Source organism: Anser cygnoides, chromosome 20 (genome assembly GCF_040182565.1).
Source record: "Anser cygnoides isolate HZ-2024a breed goose chromosome 20, Taihu_goose_T2T_genome, whole genome shotgun sequence".
NCBI lineage: Eukaryota > Metazoa > Chordata > Aves > Anseriformes > Anatidae > Anser > Anser cygnoides.
In genome coordinates this window covers 6,092,568-6,106,938 of record NC_089892.1, presented here as the reverse complement: position 1 = coordinate 6,106,938, position 14,371 = coordinate 6,092,568, and the positions used below count along the sequence as shown (strand labels likewise).

The 14,371-nt window shown below is 60.6% G+C and overlaps 1 long non-coding RNA gene across 2 annotated transcripts in view; it reads left to right on the top strand.

Annotated features, from left to right (window-relative positions):
- LOC106047298 (uncharacterized) overlaps positions 1 to 14,371 on the top strand; it is an 86,973-nt gene that overhangs the window by 10,776 nt on the left and 61,826 nt on the right. The window lies entirely within an intron of this gene.

The window sequence follows — 14,371 nt, the reverse complement described above, 5'->3', positions numbered from 1 at the left end:
GCGCAGAGCCCCGGCTGCCTTCGTCCCCGCGGGGCTGCTCCGTGCTCGCCCGCGCAGGGCTGGGCCAGCATCTCCCTGGGACGGCTGGGGACAGGGGGACGTTGGCCAGGTCTGCGGGGACTCACCTGGATGTATCTGCTCGGGAAACCCAATCTGCAGGCCCCTCTGGGGGTGAAGGGACGGGCAGGAGCAGCTGGTGCCGTGGCAGGGCTTGGAAATCCAAGCCAGCGCCTCGTCACGTGCGTCCCCCTCGGCTCGCAGGCTGGGGGGGTGGCAGCCCCCTTCCCTCAGCTCCTGGCCTCCTGCCCGGGTCCTGCAGTGGAAAACCCTGCGGAGGGGTGCCGGGGGGCTGCTGGGGGGCTTCTGGGGGCTTCCTGAGCTGGGTTTGTCCCAGCAGTCCTGGAGCAGAGCCTTATTCCATTGCAACGGGTGCTGCTCAAAGCGTCCTTCACCCCATCAGCGTGTTGGGGTGCTAACGGGGCCCTGCCTACCTGGAGGGACAGCGGAAGGCAAATGCAATCAAAAAGGGCTTTTTTTCCAGGTTATACACAGGGTGCGTTTCTGCTGAAGCTCAGCTGGGCACCCGATGGAGAGGGCAGGACCAAGGTTTGTGTGTTTGCAAGGTGACGGCTGGCAGAGGCACGCTGCCAGAGGTGCTGAGGGTCACTTTGGGTGTCAGTGCTGCCCTGCGACATCCCTGGGTGGCAGGGGAGGCTGTGGCGTTCCCCGCCCGGCACTCCCAACCCTCCCTAGCATGGCTACCAAGCAGGGACAGCTTTTCCTCGCTGAAAACTGTGCCCTTTCCTCCGGGGAGGGAGCAGCGACGCAGCCTCCCACGCTCCTGCTCGTTGCCTTTCAGCAGAATGCCGCCCGGGTAACCCTGGTGCTTCTCTCCGCTCCTGGCAGGGAGTGAATCTTTCCTATCTCTAAACGTGGGCTCGTGGTGTGAGCACAGGGGTTTTTTTGTCTCCCCAGCTCCGAGCCCCCCCATTCCCCTTGCTGTATGGGTTTCTGGACTCGCCTCCCAGCACCATCCTGGCTCCCAACCCTGCTGCTTTGGCTCCTGGCAGCTCCTCTGCAGCAGGAGCTCGTCTCCCCGTGAGGGTCTCAAACGCCACCAAAACCAGACCCAAATCAGCTGTGAATAGGCTTGAGCATCCTATTCAGGAGGACAATAGGAAATCAAACAGATGCCACGTCTCCTCCGACTGTCTGTGCGCCCGGTTGTCTTTGTTGCAGGTGAATTGGGGGAAAGAAAACAGGTTTGTTGTGACAGCACCGCGTCCGAGCTGCCCCGCTCTGCTGCCTGGCAGCCAGGAGAGGTGCGGGAGGAGTTGGTGGGGCTGCTGCCTGGGGGCTCCGGTGCCCTGTTTGGCTCTGAGGTGTGCGGAGAGCACCGGGCTCTGTGTGGCACCGTGGGTTTGGGGCGGATGGCTCGGTCTAGTTGTTCCTATCCATTGAAGCCCTTGGAGAGGATGAGCTGCCTCCGGTGTCCCAGCCCGGCTGGGTGTTTGGTTGCAGAATAGAGCGTATCTCGTGCCTCTGTGCTGGTCTTCGCCCTGTCTCTTCCCCTGCACTGTGTGGCTGGGCACCCTCTCGCAAAAATCACCTGGACTGGGAGTCAAATCGAAATGCCCAAAGCAAAATCCGGAGTGAAGCATCCTCGGAGCCTGCTGCCCCACTGAGATGTCTCGTGGGGCGGGTGGCAGCGCCGCTTCGTGCCACGGTGCTGCTATGGGGATGTGCTGCTGAGCAGGGAGAAGGCTAGGGCTTTCCTCCCCCTCCTGCCAAGCTCCTTTCCTGCAGCTCTGCCTGTTGGGGTGGGCTTGCTGGCAGGGGGCTGAACGCTGACCCTACAAATCCGGGAGCGGGGCTTCACGTCCTGACCCTCCTCTCACCTTGGGCTCTCCCAGAGCACCGAGACCAAGCTGTGGGTGGACGGATGGACAAACCGATGTCCCCTGCTGGAAGGGGCTTGGGCTGGGGAGGCGGCGGGCATTGCTGCGTCCTCCAGGAGCACCCCCCCAGCGGGGTGACCCAGCGCGGGGTGCCCTGCTGTGGGTGCTGGCAGGAGCCTGCGGTTGGGCTGAGCCCCGGCCGTGAACGCCCGGTGCAAAGGCAGCCTTCCCTTTTGAAGTCTGACACCCGGGATTTTCCCCACCCACTAGGAGGACTGAAGGCAGGCAAAAAAAAAAAGGGCAGAAAAAGAAAATAAAAGAAAGGGGAAATAAAAAGAGGAAAAAAATCCTTTTTTAAGCTGCTGGTGAGGGCACGTCAGGGAGGCAGAGGCTGGAAGGGGCTGGGGGAGCACCCTGTGTGTGTCCGGCCGGCTCTGACTCAGCCCCACGTGCAGGTACAACCCTGCTGCCGCCTGGTTTCGGGCTGAGCCTCGCTCACGAGGTGAAACCCAGAGGGGTTTGCAGGGGCAGGAGGAAAGCACAGAAACGGGAGCAGCCCCTGCAGCTTGCTTCTGGCCGCTTGGTGCGTGGTGGCCCCAAATTGTCCCCTCTTGCGGGTGTCCCCTCCCTCCCCAGCTGCGTCCCCCTCGGGAAGGGCCCGACCTTGGGTGGAATTGGGAGCCAGGATCCGGCCCCGCTGACGGAGGGCTGTGGGATGAGGCTGCCTCGAAGAACAAAGCCTCGCTGCGCCCGCCCGCCGGGTACCCCAGGGGCAGGCCGGGCGTGCAGCCTCGCTGCGGAGGTAGGACGGGAAGGTTTTCTGGTCCTGCCTGTCTGGTTCAGCGCCGGCTGGGGCTTGGGTGAGCCAAAAGGCGGCTCGAGCCGGGATGCGAGGCTTGGACTTGTTTAAAACTTCTAAAGCTTGAAGCTGAAAAAGCTGTAACTTTGGCTCGGGATCGCAGGATAGACCCGACCTGCTGGGGATGGGGATGTGGACACGAGGTTGGATGTGGGGCCTGGGTGTGTGCTGGGGGCTGGTGCAGCTCCAAGGGGCACTGGTGACGGTGTCACCGCCCACCCTGTCCCTCACCTCACCCAGCCGTGGGTCCTGGCTTTAGACTGTAGGTTTGATGTCAAAGCTGTAGAGGGGTGAACCTGGCTGCCTTTGGCATCCCAAATCCTGCCTTGGCTCGTACTCCTAGGGTACGGCACGTCCTCATCTCTCTGGGGAGAACAGGATGCTGTGTGGCTGAGCCTGGCAGGTCCTGCCAAGGTGTGGGAGCAATTCCCAACCTAGCCTGGCTTGTGAAGGCATTGGGGCCGTTCCTTGCTCTTGCCCAGATCATGGACGAGGTGGGACAGTGTCGTCCCCGAGCAGTGTTGGTCCTGAGGTGGTGCAGGACTTGGAGCAGAAGGCTGCTGTTGTGTTCCTCCACAAAATGGGAGGGACGGGGACATCCCTTGCCATGGGGGCACTGGCAAGTGAGGGGGAGCCTTAAAAGCCAGCCTGCTTTAGGGCCTTCCCTCCGTTTCTCTGGGGGATGCAAAATCTTTCGCTGTTCCCTCCTAACATCCCGAGCAGCTCAACTTCTTGCAGCTGGGCCCTACCTGGAGCTAATCCCAATGAGAAAAACCTCACCTGGAGCCCCCAGCTGTGTGCCCGCACCTCTCCACGTGCGACACGGAGGGGAGCAGCCTCTGCTGGTCCCAGGGGAGGTCCCGTGCTGGGAGAGGGGTGCTGCCGGTGGGCTGTTCCTGCTCCAGCCGGGGCTAACCTCCTCACGAGGCTGGGCCGAGGGGAGGGAAGGAGGAAGCTGCTTGTGCGATTGTTCCTAGGAATCAAACGTGAAAGGAGCAGGAACGTGGTGGCGCAGAGGAGGGGAACCTGTGTGCCACCTGCGCTGGCTCCGTTGCCGCCTCCTGCTCCAGCTGCTGAGCTCGGCATCCCTTCAATTTCCCCCCCCCTCTCTCTCCCCGTGCCGTGTGGCTGAAGGTTTGCGGTAAAACCCCAAAAAGCCTCGTCCTCGAACCGCTCCTCCTGCCAGCTTCCCTGATCAGACCCCACGCTTCTGCCCGGAGCCAGCTGCGGGGCTGGGGGACACGTCTGCCGTCACGCCGCTCTCCTGCCCGCAGCCCGTTTGCGTTCGTGCTTGCAGCCGTGCATTAAAGGGCTCCGAGCTCCTCGTTACCGAAGTGCGGGCTCCGAGTTTTAACGAGCCACCCGTGGGAGCCGGGACTGGGAGAGACGGAGCGCCGTCCCGCTGAACCGAGACAGAGGCTGACAACAGGCACCGCTGCCTGGAAACGGTGGGCAAAGGCTTTATTGACCACTGGAGGTCACTTTTTCAATAATGCAGTACAATCCAACTTTATTTTGTCAGTACCTTTCATGCCGCCTGCTCCCGAGCTGCTCAGCGGATCCGGTGCAAAGGGAGTGGGAAGAAACATATTTTTTATTTTTTATTTTTTTTTAGAGCTGGGGAGCTGGAGGCTGCTTGGCAGCATGGAGCGAGGAGGGGAAGGTTCCTGTGCCCCAGCCAAGGGGAAGGGGAGGAGAAGAGCAGGAAAATGAAGCAGCCTGGATGCTGCTCCCCTGTGCCACAGAGGCACCTTCAGGCTCCTTGGAGGCAAATGAGTGTGTTTGGCCCTGGGGTGGCTGGAGTCCTCCCGTCTCTTCCAGGCATCGAGGCGAGCTTTCTGCCCATGCTGATGCCCCACAAGGGCTCGGTCAGGCGCCTCCTCCCAGCCCAGCACCAGCAAAATCCCAAACCCTGTCCCTGTATGGTGCAGCCAGGCAGCAGGAGCTGAGGGGGGGCTGTGGACAGTCTCTGGTCACCCCAAAATCCCATGCCAGGAGCAGGGAGGGACATCCTGGAGCTGTGTGAAGCTGGAGGCTGCTGCTTCTGCAAAAGGACTGGGGGAGTTTCCGTGCAGAGCCCCCGAGCGTGGGAAGGGAAGGAGGTGAGAGGTGGAAAACCCAGCAAAAAGCCTTGGTAAGGAGTGGGCAGCAATGGCTGGGGCAGGGATCAGCCTGCTGGACTCAGGGATGTCCCCTGCTCCCCAACCTCTCACGCAGACCCCTCGAGCCCCTCTTCCCATTGCCTCCTGTTTCTACGTGGCTGCCTGTCCCCTCCTGCATGCATCCCTGCTCTTGGCCCTTTCTCTGGCAGGAAAGCAGGCACTAGCATGCATCCACAGCATTTTGGGGTCTCCTTGCTCCGCACCTCCAGCACCTTCTGGGTGCCCAGGCTTTAATTCCTCCCTCCTGCCCGGCTCAGCTGAGGTCTTCTCCTGCCTCCTCTGCGCTGCCGGAGCTGCTCGGAAAGCCCACAGGATTTCAGCGGGGCTCTGTGAAGCCCAGAGGCATCCAGGCTGGGCTCTGTGTGGCACTGGGAGGAATTCGGCCTCCTCGTGTTTCTTTTTGCCGTGCTGGAAGTCGGCGGGGAAGCTGCTTGTGCTGCATTTGTTTCTTACACGGCCTGGGGAGGACGGGGCTGGGTTTGAATGGAAACGTAGGTGTTTGGGCACGCTGGGTCCGGGCTCTGCACCGCTGCGCCTGGCCTCAGCCCCCTCTCTCCCCCACGGGGACGTTACCTCCTGGAGCCTCTAATCCCACTGCGTGGCCGAGATCCAAAGCTGCTCTGTCTCTTGAATTGGGGTCCTGGACCCTCAGGACCTTGGTGTTCCCCACTCAACCCCTGGGGACCCCTCGCCCCGGGGCAGGGGTCGCCGCGTGCCGTGCCGGAGCCGGCCACGTGCGAGGATGGCGAGCGTTTAACTGCTGCAGCAGATGTGACTTGGAAGGCGCGTCGGAGCAAATATTTAAAGATCCGGCTTTATAAAGCCACTTTTTGGCCCATAAACCACCCGCCCCGCAGCTCCCGGTGCTGTTGCTGTGAGCTCTGCTGTTTGCTGTTCCTGCTGCTCAGCCGCGGTGCCATCCAGCCAGGCGCGCTTAGTGATGGGGTTTTCCCCTTTTCCCCTGCCCCTGGTGTTTTATTTTGTGTATTTATTTATTTATTGGGGGTGTTTTCCTTCTCTCAGCAGAGGGGGATGGGAAGTGACCTCTGTAGCAAGCGAGGCCCTATCCTGCTCGCTGCCAGCCCCGTTCCTCTCTCCCCCCTGCTCATGCAGAAGGCTTTTACCATCTCGGCTGCTGATTTCGGAGCAGCAAAGGGTACCTCTCCTGGGCCTGAGGCAGGAGCTCTGCTTCCTTGTGCTGCTTTCCAGCCCTGCTTGGACAGCCTGGGAGATGGGGCTGAGGAACGTTGTTGGAGGGGAGCTCTGAGCCCCGCGTTTGTTGTCACCCACCCTATGATGTTCTGGGATCAGGCAGGCTCCAAGGCTCAGCAATCACTTGATCCTTGTGGTTGTCTTCCCGCTGCTTCAGATGTGTTTTGTGAGGTTCTAAACTGGGAACCCAGTCTCCTGGGGTGGAAGGGCAGGGATCCCACGTCCCCTTTGGCTCCGGAATACATCAGGTTCCCAGAACTGCTCCTCGACTCGTTTACACAGCGCGGAGCAGCCTCCGGTTTGCGCTTCCCTTTGCTGTGTTGTCCTTCAGCCCGGGTCCCGTGGAGCCAAGCACTGACGTGTCTGCTAACATGGGCAGCTCTGCTCCTGAATGAGCAGAAGAAAAATAAATAGCATCTCAAATTGCAGCTTGCGTGCAATGGGGCCAGGTTCCTGCTCTCTCTCCGGCTCGAGGTAGTGACTTCTGACTTGCGTCTGCAGTGAGAGTAAGGTGATGATTGCGTCCAGGAACGTTTTGGGATAGACCCAATTCAATCTCCTGGTGCTTCCCTTTCTGCCTCGTATTAAACCCTGCCCAAACTCTCCTGGGAGAGCCGCTGACACAACTCCCCGGTGTCTCCGCGGCGCTTTGAGATCCTCAGATGCGAGCGGTTAGGGAAGCTTTTAACGGTGCTTAACTCCCTCGGGGATGGAAGTCCAAAGCGAGGGGAAATTATTCACCATTGTTAAGGAAAAAAAAAACCGCGTTGGCGCGTTGGGTTAAACCCCGCGTTGTGCCCTCTAATTATGCAGCAGAGGCCCGGGCTGCCGGAGTGCCTGGTGACGATGGGGTGGTTGTGCTCGGCTGGAGGGAGCCGGGCCCCGATGAGATCAAGGGGCCTTTGATTTCGACGGGTACTGAACCAGGCGCCGCGATATCAAACGGGCTAATCAGATAACAACCTCAGGTCGCCTGGCACAGATTCGCGGCCCCGAGTTGGGGCAGGCAGCGCAAATTGGGCAGCCAGCTGGGGAGGCTGCGTGAGCCGGCGCGCTGACGGCTCGTCCCTAATGAAACGGGACATCCGGTAATGGGCTGGTGTGGGGTGGCTGGGTGTCCGGGACGTGGTGGGGGTCAGGCACCCTCCCTCCGGGCCGGGGGGATGTGGTGGGGGTCTGTGACCCTCTCCTACCTCGCTCCTGTGGCTAAGGGCTAATGCAGGGCTGCCCGCACGGGCTGGTGTGCAGGAGGGGTGGAGGAGATACAGAGGGGGAGCAATTGGCTGGGGTGAACTTGAATCCTTTGTTTGAAGGCTTCTGTAGGTTTTCTCCATGATTTTTTTTTTTTCACTGCAGCCCTTGGTGTAGCAAGCTGGCACCTGAAGTTATTTTTTTCTGCTGTCTTCTAAACGGGGAGATTGGGCACAGCAAGAGGCGTGCTGTAAAGGGAAGGCAGTGCTGATGCTCCTCGGGGATGCTGCAGCTCCAGGATGCCTCTTCGGGGGGCTGCTGCCTACGAGGTTTGAGTTCTCTGATCCTGGGTCTGGCTGTGCTGGCAGGAGCCCTGCTCTGTAGCACGGGGCCCGATCCCCAGGGGATTTTGCCCTGGTCTTGCAGGACCACGAGGTGTTTGCAGCGTCCTTGATCTCTCCCACTCTTTACCCATGGTTCGTTAGTGCTGGGGTCCTTGGTGTTTTTTTTGTTTTTTTTTGTCATTTTGCAGCTGTGTCTGGTGGTGAGCAGCGCTGGGGGCAGGCACGCCGTGGGTCTGCGGGGATAGCTGTCGGGTCGTGGGCTCTCTGCTGGGGGACCAGCAGCTGCTGCAGCGTGGCTGGCCCCAAAACAGCCCCTCCAGTAAATATTTGGGGCCAGGGCTGCTGCTTTGAGGCACAGACCGGCAGGCTGGAGGTGCCTGAAGTGACACCTCAGGTCTCACCTCGCTTCTGGCCTTGTAGATGAATGATGCTGGATGTGCTGCTTCGCAGGGGCTGGAGCCTGCGATGCTCAACTCCCCTGCCTTTGTTTAGCAGCTGGGTTTTAAACCATGAGCTCCAATCCCAAAGCTTGTATTTTTTTTTTTCCCTGTGGCTAGGGGAAGTCGTAGTGTGCATGCACACTCTGTGTGTGCAGAGTGATGTCTAAGTGGTTTGCTCCCCAGCCTGGCCCACCATCGTGCCCCGTGGCTGCAGGAGCGCTGCCTGAGGTCTCCGCCTGCCCCAAAAAGCTGGGCTGGAAGTGGGTCAGTAGGTTTACAACTTCTGGGGAGGCACGGTGTGATCCTATCAGCCTCATACCTTAAAGGAAGCTGCCTGGAGTCAAATCCGTGGCAACAATGAAAACTTGGAGAGGAACAGAGAGGAGAGGCAGCGGGTTAGCAGATGCAGAAATCCCCCTGGGTCCTATCAAGTGTTTTGCCAGTGTTAAACGCTGAGTAAAATATAGTGCCTGGGAGATCAGATCCCTGGGTATTCCCTTTGGACGGGGAGACCCTGGGTTGAATATCTCTCTGGTGAATCATCTTTTGGAGCTATCAGCGCGGAGATCTGGCACGGGGCTCTCGCAGCGCCTCGCCGCTGGATGTGACATCGCTTGCAGGCTCTTTGGGTGAAACCACTCGGAGAAGGCACACAAAGAGCATCTTGGGGCTCTCTGCTGCTAAAGCTCGGTTCCCTGGATGCTTGGGTTCAGCAACAGCAAGCAAAGCCCTTCTGGGACGTCCGGAGCACCCAGAGCTTACAGTGGAAAGGGTGAGCAGAGGGGCTGCAGCAACAGTGGGCTCTGCTGCTGCTGTCTCCAGCAGCAATTTGGGGAGAATAGCCACAAAACCTGCTCCACAGAAGCACCTCCTGAGCTTGCAAGGCCCATCACGGGGCTCTTCCAGGTCTTGAGCAAGCACCTGGCTGTTCTGCTAGATCCTCCCGTGTGAGCTGACCGGCAGACTAAAAGGTACAAGAGGTCAAGATGGGAAGGAACCGATTGCTAAATGACCTTCAGGAATGATGCAGAAGAGCCTGTGTGGTACAGGGAGGTGTCAGGCCCATAAAAGAGAAATCCTACAAGGAAAGCTGGTGAGGGAGAGGGTCCAGTTAGGTTTGTGCTTGGTTTTTTCCTTTAATCCATCAAAGAGACTCTCCCAAAGAGGGGAAAGGACATTGGGGGAGCAAAGATACTGCCTTAGGTTGCGAGAAGAGCACAGCAGGAGGGTGAAACTGCGTGACCCTCAGTGCGTTGGGGCGATGGGTTGTCTTCTCCCCCGAATTTGGTCTGGGGACGTGCTGGGAGGAAGAGGCTCATGCTGCCTCTCCCCCTTGTTTTGGGAGCCGCGTGTTGGCTGCGGCTGGTTTGGGGACTGCTTGGCTGCTTTCTTCGTTTGGGATCGAGGCGCAGGAGGCAATCTGTGTGGATAGCACGAGAAGTGCTCGCGCTACATACGAAAAGCTGCAGACTTGCCGGGGGGGGGAGCGGGTTTGAAGTTGTATCTCCTCCAATAAATCAGCGCAGCCTGGGCCTCCCCGCCCCCATCGGCGCCTGTGTGCATGTGTTCGAGGGAAAATCCAAAAAAAAAAACCCCGAGGACTTTGTTTCGCCGATCCCCGCTCGGGTCGGCACAGCCTCGCACCGGGGCAGCAGTCGCTAAAACCCCGATAACGCCGTCGGCAGCAGCGAGCGGAGCCGGGCTCGCCTGCACCGGGTGCTGCTTCCCCGCTTCGGGTGCAAGCAGCAAGCTGTTCCTGCGCGTGGGCTACCGCCGCTGCCAGGAGAGCTATTCTCATTCAGGGGAGAGAAACGAGCCGTGCAGAAAGGAGGCACGTCTCGTGTCGATAGGCAGCACCTGCCTGCTCCGCCGGCACGCGGTGGCACCGCTGCGCATGGGGCCGGCTCGGGGAGGTTGGCTGCGGGCACGTGGGGCGTGCTGGGGTTGTACAGGGAACCCCCCCCCCGGCTAAATCGGCGCGAGCAGCCCCGGGTGGGATGCTGCACCACGACGTGCAGCAGGCGCAGGGTGCGACACGGTGCAGGATGCGGCCCGTTATAGCCGCCAGCGTCTCGTGTTGGTGTTGGGAGCGATGCCCCGCTGCTGCTCCCGAGGCATTTTCACCCCCCCCCCCTTCTGGCCTGTAAAGAACAATGGTTTAGGGGAGGTTGGGCTGCTTTTGGGGTTTCTTTGTTCTCTTTAAGTTTGTTTTTTTGTTTTTTTTTTTTTTTTGTTGTTGTTGTTGTTTTTTCCTCGGGTGGTGTTTGAAGCTGGCTGAGGATGCTTCACTTGCGCTGCGCAAGGAAGGGATTGTTTCAACCCTTCCCTTGCATCTTTCACTGGGAAACTCCTGGGAGTTTAAAAAAAAAAAAAGAAAAAAAAAAAAGAAACGTTGACGCTGACCTCTCGGAAAATTTCAGCCCCTGGTGGAGGTGGCTGCGTGTCGAGCGGAGCCCTTGAAGCCGCCGCCTGGGCGGAGGGTGCTGGAGCTGCTCAGCGCCGTAGCTCGAGGGCTCTGATTTTCGGCAGAGCGCGGCTGGCAGGGTGCCGAGCCGCGGGAGGGCCGGCCCGTCCCCGAGCACCTCCCTGGGTGCCGGATCTCCTGCCGATCTGGGATCCGCTCGAGTGTGTCCGCCTTGACGCCAGCCTGGGCAGGGACCCGTTCCGGGTGTCTCGGAGGGATTGCGTGCGTGTCCGGCCATCCCTCAGACCGCTTTGGGGACGGGAGCTGCCCGGGGGAGTGCTTTCACCCCCCCGGTTTGGCAGAAAGAAGCAAGCCAAGGGCAGCCAGCCGGGGAAGAAGCAAGATTTTACACCACATCTTTGGGGTGGGAGAGGAGACCTCAACTCCCAAGTGTCTCATTTTGCTGTACTCCCACCCTTTCCCCCCAAAAAAAAAATCCTTCCCGTGGAGAAAAGGCCGTCTCGCCCCACGTCATCCTTGGGGAGGGAGGGGACCCCGAGTGTGCCGGGACACAACCCCCTCCTCTCCTTCTTCTGGGGGGGGGTCTGCAGGGTGCTGGGTGCCCCGCCGGAGCCCCGTGCCCTGCCGGATGTCGGGGAGCCAGAGGGGCCGCCCCGCAGCGCAGCTCCCGGCCCCGAACAATGGGGCCATTGAGGGCTGGAGCCGGGGGCTCGGCTCGGCCAGGCGGGCTGCGGGCTGCGGACGGGGAGGACAGCTGAGCTCGCTTGTTCCAGCCCGGCGGAGTCACAGCCCAAAATAGGAGCCGGGTGGCTCCTTCGGAGGCTGGGCTTCTTTATGCAGGGGCCGCGGCCTGTTTGCGCGTGGGGTTTTCGTGGGGTATTTGTGGCCTGGAGCTTGGGGGGGGTGGGTGGGAGGAAATGAAGGAGGGGGCCGGGCAGTTGTGTGAACTTATTTTTTTTTTTGGCGTGTGTTTAAAAAGGCAGAAGCGTTGGTATTTTTATCCCCCCCTAATTTCCTGTAGGTCCTTATGCTTCCTTGCAAAACGGGAGCCCTGCTGGTGCCAGTGCTGGAGTGATGGGGACGAGAGATGCTCTCAACAGCTGGTGGCACCAGGCTGCCCCCATTTTACGTGTGTGCCTATGTCTGTGTGCCATCCCAGTCGCTAATCCTGGGCTCCTCTGTGGCCGTCAGAGCTGCCTCCCACCCAGGGGTGCACGTGGGTGCCTGCAGGCAGCGTTCCCCCTTCCTTGCTCCCTCCGAGCCGCTCTCCGGCCGCGGAGACGGGGGCTGCCCGGCTCTGGTGCACACCGAGCACCTGCTGTGCCCAGCACGTCCAAAAATTGCGCCTTTTCCACGTGTGCACGGGGATTTCAGGGCTCCATGGGAGGTGTTTGAAGAGGTGGTCTCGGTCGGAGCCTGCCCTGAGTCGTGCTGCTTAAACGCGGGTTGTATCTGCGTCGGGAGGGGTGTAAACGAGCGCGGTGTTGGGTCAGCTCCTTAACGAGCTGTGCTGCTCCCAATCTCGCCCTTGGAGGTGCGTGCGTCTCCCCAGCACAGCCGGGGATAGGATTTGGCCCGGTTATACCCGCGGTGCAAAAAGGACCGGAGGATGAATGGCCGATCACTTCTCGGGCCGGCAGGAGCCCTGGGTCCCCACCTCGCCTGCAGCCACAGCGCGGGGCAGACGGGGACACAGCTCAGCACCAGAATCCTCCCGATTCACCTCTCCCATCTCCCCATAAAATGCACCGTCAGCTCCGCCACCGGCGCTCAGCCTGCAGCCGAAAACCCTCCTGCCATCACCCTGAGCCTCAGGGGCCGCCCGGGGAGACTCCGGGGAGCTCAGCCTCCACCGTCAGCCTCCTCCCGGCGCGTCGGCCGGCCCGGGCACGGTTTTGGAGGCGGTTTTGGTGGAGCCCTGGCTGGTTTGGTTCCCTACCTGCCCGTGCATGTGGCTGAGCATCGTTTCGGGCCCCCCCAGCGGAGCCTGCGCGTTGGCTGCAGTTTCTATGGTTACTGCAGCGCCCGGGGAAGAGCATTTGGCTGGATGCTGGGGCTGGCAGGACCCGCGTCTCCCTCCGGATCCGCCAGAAACTTGACAGGGAGCCGGTGCGTGCGGGAGCGGCGGAGCAGGACAAAGAGGGGAGGGAAAGCCGAGGAGGAAAACTCAGCTCGTGCAGGGTACCGGGGTTGCCCCCAGCAGGTTAGCCTCCGAACAGGCTTCAGAAAGGAATAAAAAGGGTGGGGGGAAAAAAAAAATAAATAAAAGGATGATGAGAAAATTGCAGTTCTGGTGCTGGCGTGAAGGTGACATTTGTCGTAGCATTGCCGGCCGGCGAATCAGGGATCCAAACACATGGAAGTTTTAACTGCTGCCAGAGCCTGACTGTTCCTACCCACATTTGTCTTTTCCCAACCCTTTTTTCTTCTTATTTCATTCATTTAGGGTTTTTCAGTCTGATTTTCCTTCCCCACACGCAGGTTTCATCCTCAGACCTCTTTTTCCCTCTGGTGTTGGTTAGGTTAAAAGTTTGAGGCATGTTTAGCCCTCACCGCACGCAGGTGCCACTCGGGGCACCAGGAGGTGCCAATTAGGAACTGATGTGGCTTTTTGGGGGGTGTTTTTGCCCGTCACAGCCTCAGACACCAGCATGGATGTGGCGGCATCGAGCTGCCTGCGTGCGTGGGCACCAACCCAGCTTGGTGTCAGCATCTGCAGTTGGGACCCTCCCGCCCCATCCTCTCATCTGCCCTGCCCCAAATTCACCCTAAATGTGCCTGGTATCGGGTTCAGCCTCGGAGGCTGGCCCTGCAGAGCCCTTTCTTTCCTTCTGGCTCGGCCACTTCACCTCCCCTGTGCTCCCTGCAGACAGGGCAGCGCCTCGGTGTGCCGTAATAGGCATCCTGATCCCCGCTGCTACGGGCAGGGTGTGGGGACAGGAATGAAAATAACTAGGGCAAAGGCTTGGGAGATGAAGGGCCCTCGTCCTGACCTGCTGGGGAGGTAACTGGGAGCACTGGTCTCCCCGTGCTTCCCAGGCGAGGCCGGCTCCTCGCCCGGTCCGACTGGCTCGCCCGTCTCCCCAGGGCCGAGGCTGGGGCAGGTGTCGGGGTGCGCTGGGTGCAGCCGTGCCTTGCGCAGGCAGCAGGGTCCAGGCAGGCAGGGGCAGGGGATCTGCGAGGTCCTGGCTGTCCCCAGAGCCACCGAGCAGCCAAAAAGTCTCTGCAAGGACAAGAAGCCTCACCCAGCCGTCGGTAACCCCGTGCCCCCGGGTGGAAGCAGAGGAGGAGGGATGGGGCGCGGGTGGGAGCCCGGCGGCTCTCCTGGCTTTGCACCAGGGCTCGGGGCTCGTGCTGCCTGCCCAGCCCTGCCTGCGGGGCCGCTGTGGGTAGCGTGGGGTGGCTGTCACGCGTGGGGCCAGCCCGGCTCCTCTCCCTCATCCTGCGTGGGTGGTGCCCGGGGAGACGTCTCCTGGCTTCTCCGGAGCCGTGCCCTAGTTTTGAGGCAGTCGCTGCCCATCCCTGCCCGTCTGGCCCTTTCTTCTTGCCTGCCCTGTGTTCACCCATCACTGCTTGTGTTCCTGTCCCGTCCTTCACCGGCGAGGTTGGGTCAGCCCCAGCATCCCTGCCTGCCTGTCTGGGCCGGGTACCGGGGCTTGGGCAACGTTCAGGCTGCGGCTTCAGTGGTTTGGTTGCGTTGGAAAAGGCTCCCTCCTCTCCCGAGCCATGGCAGCATCTGTCTCTGTGGCTGGATGAAGACCAAACGCCCCTGGTCCTGAGCCTTCCCACCATGCACGGGTGCCTATGTGAAGCCCTAGGCTGGGCTCAGCAGGGCTCAGC